Here is a 20,294-nt window from a genome sequence, read left to right as displayed (position 1 = left end):
CCCTTACTTAGGAAGGAGTTCTGAAATACCAGGTCCTAAGTTTGCCATTCTTGCTACAGGGGTGATTTCTTTCACCGATCTCTTTTACCATAGTATCCCACTCAAGTGCTTAGAAGGTGTTCACATAACTCAGAAAATCTCCCCTATCTCCAACATGCATTTTCTTATAACTTCCACACCCCCAGAAGATGTACTAACAATGTGTACAGAAAAAAAAATTTCCCCCAAAACCCAGGTTTTTCGATGGTCTCCCTCCTAAATGGGTTCTCACCTAAGTAAACTACTCTTTCCTTTAAGCTTCATTATTACTGCCTTTTATCAACAATATCTTTACAAATGTGATCTTTGTGTGTCTTGGGAACATTACGTAGAGTCTCACAGATATGGTTTAATATGTACATGTACTATGAGAAAATACATGTAAGAGACACGGAAAAAAACTGAGTTATGTGAACACGCATTAAGCACTTGATGAGGATAAGCTGATAAGAGATCAATCGAGAAATCATTTATGTGGCAAGAATGGCAAATTTAATAGATACAGAAATCATAAAAACAATGAAGAAAAGTCGGATGATGTTTTTGCTTTGTTAGTTATACCAAAATACGGCGTGATAGAGATGATGTTTCTATTTGAACAATTGGTGGTACCTTTATGCCCCTGTTCTTTTCCATGTCTGCTGTGGTGTATCTCACGTCTTCCCCTTGGCTTTAGCAAAATGATCTGTATTTTTGTTCATGTTTCAAGCAACCGAAGTCCATGGTTTTGTGTAGCAAAAACCTCCAGTTAATCCTTTCACTGAAAAAAAAATTGACAACTTCTCCCCTTCTTCCTCTTTATTTATTTTTCCTGCAGTATTTATTTCCTCTTCAGAATCCATTCAATCCTGATCTGTCAGATCTCCTTCTCTGTGATGTATGAGTTGATACACAACAGTGATATCAGGTTCTAAATTCACCATTCTGGACACACAGATGATTTCGCGACTAATCTCTTTCATCATATTACCCCAATCAAGTGCTTAAAAATATGTTCACATAACTCACCAATTTTTCAATATCCCCAGCATGTATTTTCTCATAACTTCCTTCCCAGAAGATGTACCAATGATAAAATGTAAAAAAAAATTTTCCTCCCCCAAAACAGATTGTTTAAATGTGACTTGTTAGAACTTGATAATATCATATACTTGTATTCAGTTGTTTCCTAAGAGTGATGGAAGGTGTGCTAGTATGGGTACTTTAGAGAAACAAATCCACAGAAACTCATGTTTAAGAGAGTTTCATATAAAGGTTAAGTGCACGTCAAGAAAACATCCCAACTCCGTGCTGCCCAAGCCCACATATCCAACATTAATTCATATGTCCAACACCGATCCACAAAGTCCTCCTCCATCTCACAAAACTACACACTATGACATGGACTGCAGGAGGAAAGCTGAATCAGTGAGGATATAAGCATCTCAGCACTGGCAGGAGTCTCCACACGGCTGCTCCAGCATTCAGGGCTGCATCGAGGTAGTCCATGTGGCTTCTCAGGGCTGTCTTGCAGGAAGTGAGCCTTGCCAGCTGAAGCAGGGAACTGACTAAGGCAGCTGCTCCCTGGTCCAACCATCACAAAGCAAGAGACCCAAGAACTCTAAAGGTGAGGCTCACCAAACCATTTATCTCTCCGCCCTTTAATCAACCCCCACATGTGTTTATTGGCCAGGTTGGCACAATATCCTTTAACTCAGAAGGATTTGAAGGGTGTTGAACTGGAAACTGGAGAAAATAGGTGTAGACCCTTAAACAGCCCTGCATTATAGATCGAAAAGGTCACTTACATAATCTAGAATGGTGGCGATGATCACGAAGAGGAGATTGGGATTTAAAAAAAACTGAGACAGGTGAATGGTAAGAGTTGGTTATTAAAAGGAGAGGGTAAGAGCAAAGTCAGCAGGCAGAGAGGATGCTGACTCTCATCAGCAAACAAGGAACCCAAATTCACTGCCATTGCTCTTAGCAATTTCTGAGACTATTTAAGGGAGTAAAAAGCCCAGTCTTTCTCGTGTGGAGCTGCTGCTGGTTTCAAACTGCCCGCCATGCAGATTTCACCCAATTCATAACCACTACACCACCAGGCTCCTAGGAGACAGTCATTTCCTTTGAAGCCAAGATTCCTGCCCTGGAAACATTCTTGACTCAGTAAAACATGAATGCCCAGACACGGAGATCTCCGAGGAATGCAGGCACCTCAGATGTTGAAAAGAGACCAGTACTTTCTATAGCCAACCTGTTGAGAACTTTATTTTTTTTAAACAGCCACGTCTACATTTCTTTGTCCTGTACCTCAAGGAAGACAGAATAAAGTTCTCTTTGTAAAGCCAAAAAAAAAAAAAAAAAGGAGAGGGTAAAGGTATTTTGTTTGAACCCAATACAATCAGCCAATCGTGAGAAAAAATTGATAGAGTTGTTTAAAAATAAGGCTCACTTAAAAAATAATGCTGCTCAGTTCCAGTTTATGCATGCACAGGTTTCATCCAAACTAAACACCCTTAATTATGTCTCTGAGATCGTGGAGGTCTTCAGGCAAGTTCTCACCCTAGTACACTTGTCTGGGTCTTGTTAAAGTGTCTTATAAACAAACAAACAAACAACAACCACAAATCAATCAATCAGAGCCAAGGCTTCTGAGGGGATCTGCTGGTCCTGTTAAACTCAGGGAGAGGCTGGCTGAGAAGCTTATGGATCCTGTTCCAAGGGATTCCAGAGGAACAGTCTTGAAAGATCTTCTAGAAGGGGACAAGTCAGGCAAGGGCGCACATAAAGAACTGTTAAAGAAACCGAAAACTGTGTGGGGAAGAAAAGGTTGGGAAAGTTGTGCCAAGCAGTCTATTGCGCCCCCATCATGACAAATTTCCCTTCTGCTTACTCTCTACCTTTCATGCTAGAATTTCATTGCAAAACTTTCCCCCATCCACCCTCCCACCCTGACCTTGCCCCTTCATATTTTGTTTGTTCCCAAATTACAATTAACATTTAAAAATAAAGCGGTCTGAGCCTCTGGAGGATGTAAAACTGCCATTTTTATGTGCTATAAAAGCAAAGCATGTAGAAATCTTTGCGGAAGGATTAGAAAGGTGGAGACGTCCATCTCAGACGTGTGTATAGACATAAATGGAAGATCAATCTGCGATGCCTTATACAATTTTGTTATGATTCTTTAGCGCTGCTTTTCGAGTGAACTTCATTGGTGGGGTCGGGGGCATTTTTACAATACCCTGAATAAAAGACTACATTTCCAACTGTTACATAACCAATAGTGTGCGTAACCATCTGGGTACAGACTCCAGAGTCGGATTAAAGCAACCAAACCCACTGCTTTCTAGTCCCTCGATTTCTAGGGACCCGCTAAAGAACAGAACTGCCCTGTAGTGTGGGTTTCAAGGCTCCTCTTTATGGAACAGACAACCACGTGCTTCTCCCCCAGGATGGCCGGTGGGCTCAAAGAACCAACCTCTCGTTAGCAGTCAAGTGCTTCACCACTGTCCTACCAGCACTGCCAAAGTCCGATTGCCTGGATTCAAAGCTCGGTTTTGTCGTTTCTTACCTGTGTGACCTGAGGCAAAATAGTCTTCCATTCTCCTGTGGCTCAATTTCTTCATGTATAAATTACATACAGTCATCGTACCCCTAAATCATGGTCTCAATAAGTATGAACACTCTAACTTATTGACCTGTGTTCACATCCCTCCCTCATCAGTCCCTACTCCCATATACACAGGCTGCATTTCCCGCAGGCTACACCAGGGATGGCAAAGATGTCAAGGTCATTAAGAATAGCAGCTCGGGACTCTATGAAAAGAAAAATGCCGGCGCTGCCCTTGGTCTGATCCATTTACTCAGACCGCAGAGGAGCCCTGAGCTCAGTGCTAAGCACGACACTTAGTGGGAAGTCATGACAAGCCAGAAAATGCCGTAGGAGAGTCATCAGGGTGAGTCCAAGTGTGACAGAAACAGCCACAGAGCAGAGCATGCTCGAGGCTGGAAACCTTGAGTAGGAGACTGCGAGGACACATGGCCAGGACGTGAAGGGCTGTCAAAAAGAATACAAAGCAGAGCGGTTCAGGATTACTTCATAACAAATTAGGCTCCAGAAAGATTGCTCAAACTAGAAGATCAAGGCAAATTTCTGCTTTATGCACTCAAACTGAAACTAAGTAGTGGTGTTCAGGAAAGGGATGTACAAAAAAATGGCCTTACATCGATCAAAGGCAGCGGTTCTCAACCTTCCTACTGCCGTGACCTTTTAATATAGTTCCTCATGTTGTGGTGACCCCCTCCAATCATAAAATTATTTGCATTGTGACTTCATCACTGTCATTTTGCTGCTGTTATGAATCGGACGACTCCTGTGAAAGGGTTGTTCGACTCCCAAAGGGGCCGCGACCCACAGGTTGAGAACCACTGATCAAAGTATAAGTGGAAGAGCTAAAACTGTAAGAGGTCTTAGAAGAAAAGCTAAGCCTGAGTCTCCATGGCCTGGGTTTCTTAGGTGTATCACCCAAAGCACAGGAACCACAGAGAAACAAACACCTGGCTTTCTAAAAGCTGAAAATGTTGTGCTGCAAATGATACCAAGAAGACAGTGAAGAGAATCTTGCAAATCATGTATGTCATAAGAAAATGACATCTGGGGGGAGTGGGGAAGGAGGGGGAAAAAAAAGAGGACCTGATGCAAAGGGCTTAAGTGGAGAGCAAATGCTTTGAGAATGATTGGGGCAGGGAATGTGCGGATGTGCTTTATACAATTGATGTATGTATATGTATGGACTGTGATAAGAGTTGTATGAGCCCCTAATAAAATGTTAAAAAAAGAAAATGACATCTAGACATCTACAGAACCCTTACAACTCAGCAATGAAAACATTGGTAACCTACTCTTAAAATGAGCAGGGGATTTCAACAGCTATTTCTCCAAAGAAAAAATACAATGGACGACTCAAAAAACAAACCCACTGTCGCGGAGTCAATTCTGACTCACAGAGACCCTGTCTAGGGCTTTGAAGGCTGTGTAGTTTCACAGGAACAGACAGTCTTGTCTCTCTACCCTGGGGCGGGTGCTGTGTGGGAACTACTGTGGACCTACTTGCTAGTGGTCCCCAGTTCCAGCGGGCTCCTGTAAACAACACAGGGGTGTTGTTAGGGGTCCCGCATGGGCTCTGAACCATAGCAAGCCCAAGCCCAACAGAACCAAACACTGTGTGGCCCTGGGCCGTCCTTACAATTGTTCCTGTGCCTGCGCCCACTGTTGCAGCCATGGCATCGACCCATCCTTTCGAGGGGCTCCTGTTTCTGCTGCCCCTCCACTTTGCCAAGCATGATGTCCTCCTCCAGGACGCGTCTCTCCTGACAATATGTCCAAAGTGTGTAAAGCAAAGTCCTGCCATCCTTTCTTCTAAGGAGGATGCTGGCCGTGCTTCTTCCAAGACAGGTCAGTTTGTCTTTGTAGCAGTCCATGGTACGTTCCGTATTCTTCTCCAGCACATGAAAAGATCGATACTCCTTCGATAAACCCACATCAAAGACACTACTTCACACCCACAAGGATTGATATAGTGACAAATAAGGAACTGTATTAATAGATAACGATAGGGATATAGGTCTATGTACATATAGTTATATGTTAAGTATTAAGGTAGCAGACAAACATTGGGCCTCTACTCAAGTACTTCCTCAACACAAGAACATCTTGTTATAATAACCTGGAATTCTGTGATGCTCACCTTCCTGACATGATCACTGAAGACAAAATTGGTGCATAAGCAAATGTGGTGAAGAAAGCTGATGGTGCCCATCTATTAGAAGATATAGCATCTGAGGTCTTAAAGGCTTGGAGATAAACAAGTGGCCACCTAGCGGGAAAGCAACAAAGGCCACATGTAAGAAGCACACCAGCCTGGGTGATCACAAAGTGTTGACAGGATCAGGTACCAGGCACCAGAAGACCCCAAGCAAACAATTATATCAATGCAAACAGCGGGGAGGGGCAGAGTGGAGACTCAAAGCCCAACTGTAGACAATTGGATACCCCCTCACAGAAGGGTCACAAGGAAGTGATGAGCGAGCCAGGGTGCAGTATAGCACTGATGAAACAACACTCCTCTAGTTCTTCAATGCTTCCCCACCCCTAGTTCTACCTTACAAATCCCGCTAGGCCGGAGAATGTACCCCAGTTCTACCTTACAATTCCTGCTAGACCAGTGAATATACAGATAATGGCTCTCAGCCCACAGAATCCAAGACAGATAAGCCCTTCAGGAACAATAATGGGAGTATGGATACCATGAGGGTAGAGGGAGAAAGGGGGAACTGATCACAGTGATCAATATATAACACCCCACACCCCCCAGTGACAAACAACAGAAACATGAGTGAAGGGAGACAGCAGTCAGTGTAAGATATGGAAATAATAATAATTTATAATTTATCAAGGGTTTGTGAGGGTGGGAGGAGGGGAGGAAAAAATAAGGAGCTGATACCAAGGGCTCAAGTAGAAAGAAAATGTTTTGAAAAGGATGGTGGGAACAGATGTAAAACGTGCTTGACACAATGGATGGAAGGATTGATGTAAGAGCTGTAAGAGTCCCTAATAAACTGATTATTCAAATATATATATATATATATATATATATATATATATATATATATATATATATATATATATATATATCCCCTTTGGAATTCCCCAACAGTTGCCATAATCTTCTCACCTCGCCTGCTTGAATCGGTGTCGCAGATCGCTGGTGAAGCCCTGTTCAGAATGACCACTCTTTCTGAAGAGGAGGAATCCTAACAAGATAAAGACAAGTCTGTTATGGAGAGAACTTGTCTGCACCATCTATCGATTGCAGCGCCATGCTTAGACACGTTTTGTTTGGAATTAACCATGTGTTATACACTGGAACCTAGCACAACCCTTATTTTCTTGGCTAAGATATGTTGAATGAACAAAGGATAGCTCTCACACATGCTGCCTCATGATGCAGCTGGGGAAGATGGTGACAGCTACAGCACGACGCTTGTCAGTATTCTAAAAGTAGACTTGACGATTACCCTGCCAATGAAATCTCAGAGACACCAGGCCATCCATCACCTGCTGCCTCACCAATTTCCCTGTGCTTGCTAGGACCTGGTACAGCTAAGCTTCCCTTTGACCAGCAAAGACCACTGACAGTGTAAAATAGATGACAGGGTAATATAATTCATATATGCAGGTCACTTCGAATCCACTAGATAAAATTATTATTACTATGCTTGTGGTTGAGCATCTATTACCCAAATAATACATCGTTCATTTTTAGTCTTACTTTTCAGTTTAGGGCTTTTACAACATCTGTTTTATTTTGTTATTGTTACGGGATTGTTTTTTGTTTTTGTTTTTCTTGTTTGTTTGTGTTTGATGTTTTTCTTTAAATGAAACCCAGGAAAGGTAAACTTATAGAAACAGTAACTGGATTATTAGTTTCTTAGAATTGTAACAGGGGAGGCTGGGGGTGGGTGGGAGGGATGAGAAGCTATTTATAACGACTACAGGAAAGAAAAAAAAATGTGCTGGAACCAATTATGGTGATAATTGCACAAATCTTTTTAATTTGTTTATACTGTTGAATGGCATGTTACATGGGTTATATGTCAACAAAACTTAAATTTAATATCTCTATACATATAAGTCTCAGTGCTTGAGTTTCTGCATACATTCATATTTAAAACAGGAGCACATTCTTTTTTTATATCATCTTTCCTTTTATCTGACAGGATGAATTGCTTTTGTTGTTTTCTATGTTTTTATTCTTTAATGATTTTCAGAATCTTAGGGAAATGGACACTATTTTTACTGAGGAAAGGCTAAAGAGCCCCAAAAGTCCTAAAAATAAAGCTCCTCTACTCAAGCAGAAAGATGAACCTAGTTGTCCTCCAGAGAACTCTACCATGTTCTATCTGCAAGGGAGAAAAAACATATCCAAGGATTTGCACTGAGTAAACCAATTCAAGAATGAGTGAAATTTAGAACCTTACTTTCATGCTGGTCAGGAACAAGGTTTTTTGTTTTGTTTTGAAGCTTTAAAGAATATAGGCTATCTGAATCTGGATTTTTAGAAATATCGCTTAAATACAGCAGAATAAATTTCCATCTTAAAATTCATGAGCAAAAGTAAAATAACTTAGATTGTGAAAATGAAAGACTGAAGGCCAAGTGGGAGATGCTCGATTCCATACTTATTCCCGATTCTGTTTTCAGCATAACATTATTCATGAATTCCTTGAACACAATGGCTCAGACCTATCACAGAACCTGAAGACAGAGCAGGAGGGCAATGCTTCATTCTGTCATGTAAGAGGTCACTATGAGCCAGAACCAACTCTATGGTAACTAAACTGCAGCAGCTTAGAATTGAAGCAGATCTCACTATGCTACTGACTAGAATCACTTCTAGAGATGTATTACCTTCCTCTGTGGGTAAGACAAAATCCCACTCTTAGATACCTTTATTAAGCACATCAGATATTTTCTAATTCGTTTCCCTAGACATTTCTCACAATAATTTTGAATTACATCAAAATTCTTAAGTCACTATTCTAATATGAATATATGACATGTAACAACTCAAGAGTTTTAATGATTTTTCCAAGTCAATTTAGCAAGCTTGCGAAGGATGCAAAGGATTTGGGACTCTACTTCTAAGCTCTCATTTCTTAAATGGCTGCTATCATTGCTATGCGATGTTCTGAGACCAACTTATGTGTCATCTGCTGTAATTATAGACCCAGTTACTATAGCGATAGAGATGGGGTGGGGAGTGCCAACCAGATACTGTCTGACCCAAATCTTAGCAGTTGGCCTCTCTTAGCCTCACTTTTTTTCAAATGCAAAATGTAGAAAACCAGCTTAACTTTGTCTTTCAAGTTTGTTTGGGATTATGCACATGAAAGATCTTACTAAATGTCAAGCTTTGTGTAAATATAATATGCTCATAGCTTTCCAAGTTTGATCTTACAACTATATGGTAAAACTTCTATACTGCCTCAAGCCCAGGAAAATTAACTATATCTATTAGAAACACTTTGATACAAGCATATACAAGTTTTCTACCATTTATATTAAATCACTCACTGGAAGACAAAAGACTAGTAATATAAAAGAATAGTAATAGGGAAATGATTCAAAGTTCCAGAAAGGGTACATTGTTAAAGTATTTATAATACAATGGTGTGCCGTGGGTGCTGAAATTACACTGCTGTACTTTCTGCTTCTACAATATCAGCTTTTATCTCAGTTCTTGAGGTACAAGCAACTGCTAGGAGTCTGCAGCGCAGTGGTGATCCATCAATATCTGTGAAACAAAAGACTAACCCAGCCTTTGGACATAGCAGTATATGTTTCCTAGGTTCTTCCCAAAAGAACTGTATACATTTTGTTATTTTGGAATTCTCAAGCTAAAAATTCTCTGAGAAGCCTCAGAGGCCCCTGGAGGGCTGAAGCACTTGTGTACGAAGCTAAAGGATGGCAGGTGGAGCCTATCAGCAACATGAGGGTCATCACGGAGAAAACCCTGTGGAGCAGTCCGACCTGACATGCACGGGGCCATCGTGGGTCAACAGACTCACCAGGGAGGGGGGAATTACTTTGGTTTGGGAAGAAGGTTTTGGCCATATTTTTGCCACGGCCCCCTCCCTTTACTCTCTTCCTCTCTTCAGTATTGAAAAGACTTTCTGTTTGTAGACACCAATGAATATGGCCATCAATATTTTTTAACGCAGAATTGGATTACAAATTTGAACATTGTAGACCCTCGCAGCTCCCTTCAAACACAACACTTTTTTTGGGGGGGGGGGGACAAAGTCAAGATAATGGTTTCAAGGTCAAATATCATGGATTAGCAGGACCAGCCGTGCATGATGCTGAGGCCTTTCCTCAGCACAGCTGGAAAGAGTTTTGAGATTTTCTTTTGAGGAGGGCATTCACTGAATAGCTGTCCTATGTAAAAGGAGCCCTGGTGACACAGTGGTTAAAGCGCTTGGTTGCGAGCTGAAAGCATGGCCGTGTGACCCTTCTCTATAGGAGAAAAGACGTGACAGTCTGCTCCCAGAACGAGAGGGACAGTCCTGCCCTGTCCTGAGGGTGCCTATGGACCATCAACCAGATGGCAATGAGCTTGGTTTGGGGCTTCGTTATATGTTGAGCATTCTAAGCACTTTCTATCTGCTACCGCATTTAATGATCACCCAAACCCTATCAGCCTTTTGGGTAATTTAAATTCTCCTCTTTTTCCAGATGAGAAATGAGAGCAGTGACTAAAGACCATGTCTATCTCAGGTATTTTAATAGTGACAAGCAGGTCGTGTAGTCGCAATCCCCCCAATAAACTCCCACTTCCTTCTACCTCATATCCAATCCCAATACTCTCTTAGCTGTACTCTCCTGCTCCAAATGTTTATCTTGTGACTTAGACCATAGGAGGGTCTTTGTTTGTTTTAAACAGAATACAGTGGTGGTGAGGAAGCACCATAAGGGAAGACGTCGTATGTCTAAGGGACTATGTCTGCTAGGGAATTGGAGGTAGATTTGGGGGGAGATCTCTCAGTAGCACAAACTTGTAAGGTTGGTGGTTCAAGCCTACTGTGTTAGTCTGGGTACATTAGAGAAACAAACCCACATAAATTCATGTTTAAGAGAAAGTTTTCTATAAAGGTTAAGTGCACGTCAATAAAACATCCCAGCTCAGTGCTGCCCAAGCCCACGAGTCCAATATTAACCCATATGTCCAACACCAATCCACAAAGTCCCCCATCTCATAAAACACACACTATGACATGGACTGACATAGAGGAAAGCCGAGTCAGTGAACATGTAAGCATCTCAGTGCTGGCAGGGGTCTCCACACGGCTGCTCCAGCATCCAGGGATGCATCGGGGTAGTCCATGTGGCTTCTCCTCAGGGCTGGCTTGCAGGAAGTGAGCCTTGCCAGCTGAAGCAGGAAATTGGCTAAGGCAGCTGCACCCTGACCCGACCATCACAAAGCAAGAGACCAGAGAACTAGAAAGGTGAGGCTCATCGAGCCATTTATCTCTCCGTCCTTCAATTAATCCCGCATGTGTTTATCAGCCAGGTTGGCACAATAAACTTTAACTCTCACTTAGTGTGAGGCCCTTAGAAGAAGGGCCTTGACAACCTGCTTCCAAAAGGTTACAGCTTTGAGAACCCAATGCAGCACATGTCCATTCTACAGACATGGCACCATGACGAGTCAAAACTGACTTCACAGCAACTGGTTTGAGTTTTGCTACATTTTAGGTTGACCAGCTGTCTCCATTTGCTCCAAACTGCTTGGTTTCCTGAGCATGAAATTCCCATGTTCAAACTAGGAAAGTCCCAACAAAACCAGTTGAAGTTGGTCACCCCAGGAGCCAAAGGTTCCAATTCTGTGCCCCTCCAATCACACTTTCGTGACCTGGTCTACTGTAAAACACCAGATGGCTTGAAAAGATGCTCCTTAGATAAAGGTGGAGAGACTTCTTCTTACCTACGTTGGGCATCTTTTCAGGAGAGACTGCTCCCCGGAGAAAGAAATCATGCTTGGTAAATAGATGGGCAGTGAAAAAGAAGGCGGCATTGGACAAGATGGACTGACACAGTGGCTGCAACAAGGAGGGCGCAGGACTGGGTAGTGTTGCATTCTGGTACACAGGGTCACTGTGAGCTGGAGCAGACTCATTGGCACCTAACAGCAAGGTACCATATCCAGTCTCTTTTGACTGCGAAGGGAGGTCACGTGACAGGGTAAGCCTGCCACAGGGTTTTCTGGCCTACAATTTATACAGGAGCACATCTCCAGGTGTTCTGTAGTGGAGCTGCAGGTGGGCTCAAACTGCCACGTGTTGGTTAGCCACTGAGTGCTTAGCCGTTGTGTCACAAGGCCTCCTTGAGAGAAATGTTGGCAGCTGCCCTTGTTTCTTCTCTGCGGCAGGGGAGAGAACCTGCCACCGGACTGGTAATTTTCAGCTCTTGTCTGGCCTAGGTTCATCTCACCAGTCTCAAAGGGTTAAGCCTTGAAGTCCACTGTCATCACAGGAGTATTTCTAGCTGTAAGTGCTTCTTAGAATGTGCATTAGCCGGGCGCAAACACTGAAAATTCTTCATTATTGACTTATTTTTGCCTCATGATTACAGCTTCCCAAGCTTCCTTGTAAAGGCTTCATTTCATATGTTAAATAATTTACGACCCCGGCAAGCCATGTAAGAAGTTACAATAGCAAATGCCAAGTGCTTAGTTTTCTTCGTGGCTTTTGGTTTTGTTCTTTCAAACTTTAGTTTGGAAGAATTAAGTTCAAAGGACTAGGATTCTCCTTTCCATTAAGAGTTATTCTTCAGGTATCTCAAAGAAAATTAGTTGGAATCAGCCCCAGAAATAAAGTGGAAATTAGAAAGAATTGCAATTGTCCGGGTAACAATATATCTCTTTGGCATTCTTCCAGAAGCAAGAGCAAAGTCTGAAACAGTTTCTAACAGCGGTTACCTCTTCACTTGTCTCCTTGAGTTTGACAGTGCTCAGTTACAAAACACGTGGGGACTCACGTGATCCTTGTGAGCTTTGAGATAATAAATACAATATGCAGCAGAGATGAGTCCTTCACTCTTATCACCCCAAAAAAGGGTAACATCCAACGCTTGATTCACTCCCCATGCCCTCTTCTTTTTCCTCAACTTACAAACCAACAAACAAACATGGAGGGAGAAATCAGCTAATAAAGGTTGACAAAAGGTACTCTGACAAGACATCCTCCCTCCTCCAATCGCACCACCTCCGCCACCCCCAAACCGACCCACTGCTCAGTGTCATCCTCAACCAGCAGCAGCAGCATCACATGGGACCTTCATGGAAAAGCCCATTCTTGGTCCACAATTTAGATCCACAGCAGCAAAATATGTATCTTTGAAGAGATAGTCAGACGATTCTGTGTACATTCAAGTGTGAGACGCAATGGCTTAGACGATTCAAATTGCAACACTGGTATTTCTGCTTGCTAAGTGAAAGGTTCTTCCCCTCCTCCAGCTGTCGATGAAGTTGGGCTATTAACTACAAAAACAGCAGTTCAAACTCATCAGCCACTCCATGCGAGAAAGACGAAGCGTCTGCTCCCAAACAGCTCTGCAGCCACACAAACCCTATGATAACGTTGGCAATGAGTTAGAATCGACTTGATGGCAGTGGGTTGGACTGAATTATTGCTTAATTGGTTAACAAGGCCTCCCCGTTTTATCCCCAAATGTTGTACTGCCCCAACATCATTTCTCATAACAAGGATAATGCTGTATTGTACTGGGAGGGGGCGGGGTGGAGTGTGGGGGGGTGGGGTGGAGAGCAGTGATAGAATGCATGCCTTCCTTCAAGACCTCTGGGTCAACCCACAGACAGGTCAAAGCACCTTGTGTCAGCGAAGGCTTATCATTTGCTCTCCCCTTTCACCCATTTTAAAGTTGTTCCCTGTTTTTAATATTTTCTGCTTTCTTTTCTAGTGAGGTTTTCCTAGGTTTTGCCTAGCCAATGTTTGGGGATTTTTGTTTTGTTGTCCTGTGGCTTGCTGTTTTTGTTATCTACAACTTTCTGTAGCTGAAATCCGGGCTAGGAAGAGCTATAGAGGCAGTGACTAGCCGGCTAATTGCCTAGGGCCGCGGCAGGGGAATGTGGGAGGAGACAGGCACTAACAACAATGCGTACTGTAAGAAAATGTTCTGAAATTGATGGTGGTGGCGATGGCACAAATCTTCTCAATATGATTGGACCATTAAATGGTGTGATATGGGAAGGAGTATGCCAATAAGATGACTTAAATAAATTATATTGATTATTAACTAGTTGAAATCATATTACTGTCCCAAGAAAATTCTGTGGCCCATTAAAAAAAATCCCTAATAAATGAAAAACAAAAAGAAGAAGAAGAAGAAGAATACCAAGGCTGGGGGAAGCCGAAAAGATCATCTTATCCATCCGTGCTAGCCTGGCATGGCTTCCACAACGCGCCTGCACAGTGCTCTGCGCCATGCCCCAACATTTCTGGTGGAAAGGAACTGAAGGCCTTGAAGACATTCAATCAGCCTGTTCCACTTTGATCTGCTTAGCCTGCTAGAATGTGCTTTCTTATAATGAATCACATTGTACCCTATAGAGTTTTACCAATACACTTCAAGCAAATAGTACTTAATCTCTTTTTGCCCAGTGGGATGGCACCGATGAAATCAACTAACATTAACCTATTTTTTCGTTTCTAAGCCCTCTTGGTTTGCTCAGACTTGGGTCAACAGAGGTGTAGATTTGAACATGAATACATTCCAGAGTGCCTACATCACGATGATTTTCCAGGGGCCATCTGTTCATAATTGGGATCAAAGCAGCCAATAGCAAACAACCTCCGCCGTCTGGTTGGAACAATCAAAAACATCTCAAACAAAACAAAAAACCCAAACTCACTGCCATCAAGTCAATGCTGGCTCATAGTGACCTGCTGTGTGTGTCCGAAACTGCACCTGTTCCCAGGAGTAGAAAGCCCAGTCTTGGTCATTCGGAGCTATTGGTGATTTCAAACTGCCGACCATGAAGACTGCAGCCCAACACGTAACCACTGCACCACTAGGGCTCCAGAAATGTCTCCAGATATTACGGAACGCCCCTCGTGGACAAATTTCCCTCCCTTCAGGTTGAGAACCACTACTGTAAGCTAGATAAAGTTCTTTCTTGTGCTCTGTTTATTGCATTTAGTGATTTTTTAAAAAGTCTTTACTTCATAAAATCCAACCTATCTACTTAGAGGAAAGGCAGATATCCTATTGAGTCCATGAAAAATTTCTGATTACTTCAAGAAATTTGATCAAAGGAAGATGCTTATTTTTCTTCTTTCATTCCAATAAGGTTGCTTATTATTTTGTGCATGAATTTAGCTAATGTTAGTTCAGATATTACTATATTGGTTGAGCTATTTTGATGACTTTTGTGGCCAGAATGGGAGTATTTTGAAACAGTAATAACACCATATATTATTCCATTTCGAAGTTTGATTATGAAACACTCAAAAGCAGGCTTAATCAATACCATCATAATGAGGATTAAAGTGTGATGTTCAGTTCCTTAAGAATAGTTTATTATACGCAGTCAGGTAGTCAATATAAACAAAACTTACTAGAGAAAAATGATCACTAACCTATTTAATACAAATTTAATTGATTTACTTTTATTATTTTAAAAACTTATGGATAATTTGTCACCATTAACTATTTATAGTTCTATGTACACTGGTACAGATAAGAGCTCTCGGCACACACAATTCAGCGAGATAAACCCCTTAGGACCAAGAAGGAGAGTAGTGATACCAAGAGGGTAGGGAGAGAATGTGAGGGGATAAGGGGGAGAAAGGGGGAACTGATGGCAATGATCAACTTACACCACTCCCCCCTGCCACCCAGGGTGACAAACAACAGAAATGTGGGCAAAGGGAGACAGCGGGTGGTGTAAAATAGGAAAACAAAAATAATTTTTAAATTATCAAGAGTTCACGTGATTGGGAGGATGGGGGAGCGAGGGGAAAAAAAGGAGCTGATCAAGTAGAAAGAAAATGTAGAAAGAAAGGCTCAAGCAGAAAGAAAACATTTTGGAAATGATCATGGCAACATATGTACAAAGGGACTTGATACACTGGATGTATGTATTCTTATAAGAGCTGTAAGAATGCCAATAAAGTGATTTATTAAAATAAAAATATTTACAGCTTTAATTTAAAATTTTTTACCTCAACTCTTTGAAGTCTAAAGCGAAGCAAAGAGCTGAAATTAATCTTGTTTTAAGTTATAGCACAAAAATAGCAAAGTACAATATGCAGCATTTTGTATTTTCCTCTTTTCCCCTAGTCACTTTTTAAATTTAAAACTTAATTAATTTCAGTTCACTCCAAAATAGTGTATTTCAAATTTAATTTATAATTAAGTCCATAAAAACCTCTCAGTCACAACCAGAGAGTCAGTTCTGAGTCACACAGACCCTATAGGACAGGGCAGAGCTGCTCTTGTAGGTCTCCAAGATTATAACTTGTTGCAAGAGTAGAAAGTCTCCCGTCAGAGCTTATATTGTGAACACTTGGTTTTCAGAAGGCTACGGATGACAGTGGAGCCCCAAATCCATTTGCGGAGCTCCACACGTGGATTTAGTCTCCAGTGAATCCCCCCGACCATAGCTGAGGGGTGTGAGTAGTCCTGCTATCACACAGAGAGCATTGTAAAGTCAATTATGACAGAAGTAGTTAGGTCAAATGTAATATCTTATCACCCGATCTCTCTTTAGACCCATTTTAGAGCTGTTTCAATAAAACAAAAATTTTAAAGTGAAGGGGATATACCTTTGGATGAAGCCCCTGGGGGAATCCCCTCTGACCTTGGACCAGGGGTGGGAATAACCTTACCAACACACAGAATCCATTGGAAAGCGTATTATCGTAGATGCCATTAGGTTAAAATTTAGCACCCTATCATTTGATCTCCTTTATGATCCATTTAAATGTGTTCTAGTTTTAATATTTTCTGCTTTCTTTGATATTAAGGTTTTTTTAATCTGTTTTACTTTGTTGCTCTTGTTAGGTTTTTGAATGTTTTTCTGTATATAAAATTCATGATAGGTAAGTCTATAGAGACAGCAACTAGGTTAATGGTTCCCTGGGGTTGTGGCAGGCGAGGTTTTGGGGAAATGGGGAGCTAAAAGCAATGAGCACAAGCATGCAGACAATGTCCTAAAGCTGATTGTGGTGGTGATTGTACAACTCTTCTTGAAGTGGTTGAACTACTGAATTGCATGATATGTGAATTATATGCCAACAAAACTGTTGGGTGGGAGTGGAGTAGAAACACTCATCTTTTTCCAGGTCTAGAGGTTAGCAGTCCAAGCCGCATCCCACTACACTACCGCGGCTCCTGCATAAATTAAGTAGTCTTAAAGTGCTAGCATTTCCACAGCAAAGTAAAGTTGTGAAATAATATTAAGTGCATTCGTGTGCTAGATATTTCTTATAGCAAGCTTCTTTTTATATCTGTTTCCCATTTTACAGGTGAGAAGCTGAAGGTCCATGAAGTTGTCATTTACCCCCAAACTCAAAGATGTCAGTCAGAGAAAAACCAACTGACAAGACATTCCACATATACCCAATGTGAACAAGTAGGAATAAACCCACAACTCGAAAACTCACAGAGCACCAGTATCTGTTTTTAAACCAGCAGAGAAGACGTTCAGATATTGAAAACAGAGAAAGTCTAAATTGGCCAATGGACACTAACTGAAAGACATAGCGGGGCAAACAGAACAGGAACCCAAACTGGTGCAAGGTTCTATAGATCTGATTTTTGGGTAAGGAGAATGAGAAAAAAAAAAAACCCTCCAAACTCACTACTCACAGTAACTCTATAGGATAGAGTACAACTGTCCCTGTGGGTTTCCCAGTGTAGTAGTTACATCATCTGGTGTCAATTTGGGACTTGAGAGGATTAAGAGTGAAGGGGTGGTGTCTAGTCTGTCAATCCAGTCATAGCCAACAAGGCCTCTCTGTGGGTATGGCCTTCTGAGAATTCTAGGAATGTTGGTATTTCCTCTTTGGAGGCAGAAGATTCTCTCAACTGACAACGCTCACTCCCTGAGATGATGCTCTACTGACAAGACACATGGCCCTATGCTGACAGACCCGGACCCTGGGAACTGGAAACGCCACGTAGAGACTCCTGCCAGTGCTGAGATGCTTACAATGCCACTGAATCCAAAGACTTTCTACCCACCAACCTGTGATCATCCTGCATTTGGAGTCATTGCATGTATTTCATGAGTCTGAAGAAGGCTTTATAGATTGGTATCAGACATATGGGCTAATACTGGACTTATGGGCTAGTATCAGACTTATGGGCTTGGACTGGACTGGGCTGGGATGTTTTCTTAATGCACAATTACCATGTATACAAAGCTCTCTCTCATACACATGAATGTTTGGATTTGTTTCTCTAGCCTACGCAGACTAACTGCTTATGGGAGCAGAAAGCCTTGTCTTTCTCTCATAGAACAGCTGGTGGTTTCGAACCACTGACCTTGCAGTTTGCAGCCAAGGTGTAACCCACTACAGCCACTAGAACTACATACAGAGAGGACAACGAAAGCATAGCAAAGTCTGAAGAAGAATACCTGAACCCTGAGAACTGTTGAGAAATGCCCTTCAAGAACTGTATTTTACAAACGAAAAGCATGGAGCGTAGAATTTAAGTTCAGCAGGATAAGATAATCCAAAAAAAAGATAATCCAAATGTGGTGTGGTGGTGATGGTAGTGGTGGTGGTGTGTGTGTGTATGCTTAACATATGAGGCTAATCTCAGGAAATACGATGCCAGTTTTTCACCCTTCTGGAACAACAGAGTCAAACGAAAAAGGTCCTTTTTGTCAGCAGAGTAAAAGGCTGAGATGAGATAAACAAATCCTTAGAAAGAGACAGAAACTACCAAAACCGATTCAAGGAGAAACAGAAACCTTGACAGACCTATAACAAGTAGAGCGATTGGATTCGTAATTTACAATTTTCTTACAAAGAAAAACCCCGGCCCAGAGGGCTTCACTGGTAAATTCTAGCAAACATCTAAAGACCAATCTGTCACAAATGCTTCCAAAAAATCAAGTAGGAGAGAGCACTTCTCCACTACAAGGCCACTATTCCCTTGTAGCAAAACCCAGCACCCATGTCTGACGAGGAAAGGACAAGAAGGGTGGCACTGACTGTCAGGGTCTCCGCTCCAGCACCATGGCGCTCTCCAGGAAGTTCTTCGTGGGGTGGGGTGGTGGGGGTGGGGGAGGGGAAGAGACCGGAAGATGAACAGGCGGAAGAAGGGGCTGGGGGAGCTCATCATCCGCTGATCCCGAGGTGGTCTGTGCACCCCCTACTGCCTACACCAACGTCGCCAATATACAGCACTGCTACAAAGTGACCCTGGGGATTGTAGCCTGATGTGATCCAAGACTGTGGAGTCACCTGGGTAGACCTGGGCTGCTCAGAGAGAAGGCATGTCTTTGGGGAGTCGGATAGGCTGATTGGATAGAAAGTGGGCCATGTCCTGCCAGAGGGCCTTGCAGTAATTGCCTGCATTGAGGAGAAGCTGGATGAGAGGGAAGCTGGCATCAATGAGGTGGTTTTTGAGCAAACCAAGGTCATTGCAGGTTATGTGTCTGACTGGAGCAAGGTCATCTTGGTTTAGGAGTCTGTGTGGGCCATTGGTAGCAGTAAGACTGCCACCCCCCCCCCCCCAGTCAGCCCAGGAAGGACATGAAAAGTCACAGGAATGACTCAACGTCTCTGATGTGGGGGCTCAAAGCATCCCATCATTTATGGAGGCTCTATGACGGGTCACCTGCAAGAAGCTGGCACCCCAGCCTAGTGTGGATGTCTTCCTTGACAGCGCTTCATCCCTCAAGCCCTGATTTGTAGACATCATCAATGCCAAACAATAAGCCCCTTCCATCTCCCAAAGCCCCTTCCTGCTGAGTCAGAGACCAGAAGTCCAACAACGGCCACCCCATCACGAATAGTGTCACTTGCCCCTTCCCATGGCTTGATCCAAACTGGACTTCCTTTATGGTGTATACCTTCCTGTGGCATGGTTGGGACCAGGCCAGTCACTTCTCCCAGTACAATACGGTTGGAACTGTACACGTCACCAAGGTGGCTTCTTGTTGCCTGAGAGGTAGAAGGGGGTGGGGCTTGTCCTGGGTACCCTCAGCTTCTGTCCCCAGTAAGGGCAGGAGAGGGAAAGCGCCTTCTCTTCTCCGCTCACATCATGAAGTCACAGCTGGGAAGAGGCCCTGTCTCTCCCTAAGGGCCCAGAGGTGCTACCCTCTCCCATGATTCCATCTTCTGTGGGTGTCCTGTGTGAGCTGTCCCCATGTGTGGCGGGTGGGGGTGGGCATATCTGACACCATGAAAAAACAACAAAGAAATAAAAGAAACATACTGAACAGTATTTGTTATGAAGATAAATAGGGAAAAGAAGCCAACAAACTTGCTGCCATTGACTTGATTCTGACACATATGGACCCTATAGGACAGAGTCGCACTGCCTCTTGTGGTTTTCAGAGACTGTAATTCTCTATATGGGAACAGAAGCCTCACTTTTCTCCCGAGAATGGGCTGGTGGTTTTGAAATGCTGACCTTGTGGTTGGCAGCCCAGTGTGTTAGCCACTGTGTTAGG

General features: G+C 42.7%; 1 pseudogene; it reads left to right on the top strand.

Moving 5' to 3' along the window:
- The first annotated feature begins 18,819 nt into the window (after positions 1 to 18,819).
- On the top strand, positions 18,820 to 19,556 carry LOC142460814 (triosephosphate isomerase-like; annotated as a pseudogene).
- Positions 19,557 to 20,294: the final 738 nt, after the last annotated feature.

This window comes from Tenrec ecaudatus, chromosome 11, assembly GCF_050624435.1.
Source record: "Tenrec ecaudatus isolate mTenEca1 chromosome 11, mTenEca1.hap1, whole genome shotgun sequence".
Classification (NCBI taxonomy): Eukaryota; Metazoa; Chordata; class Mammalia; order Afrosoricida; family Tenrecidae; genus Tenrec; species Tenrec ecaudatus.
Note: the sequence above shows the minus strand (reverse complement) of the source record. Positions and strands in the feature narration are given on the sequence as shown.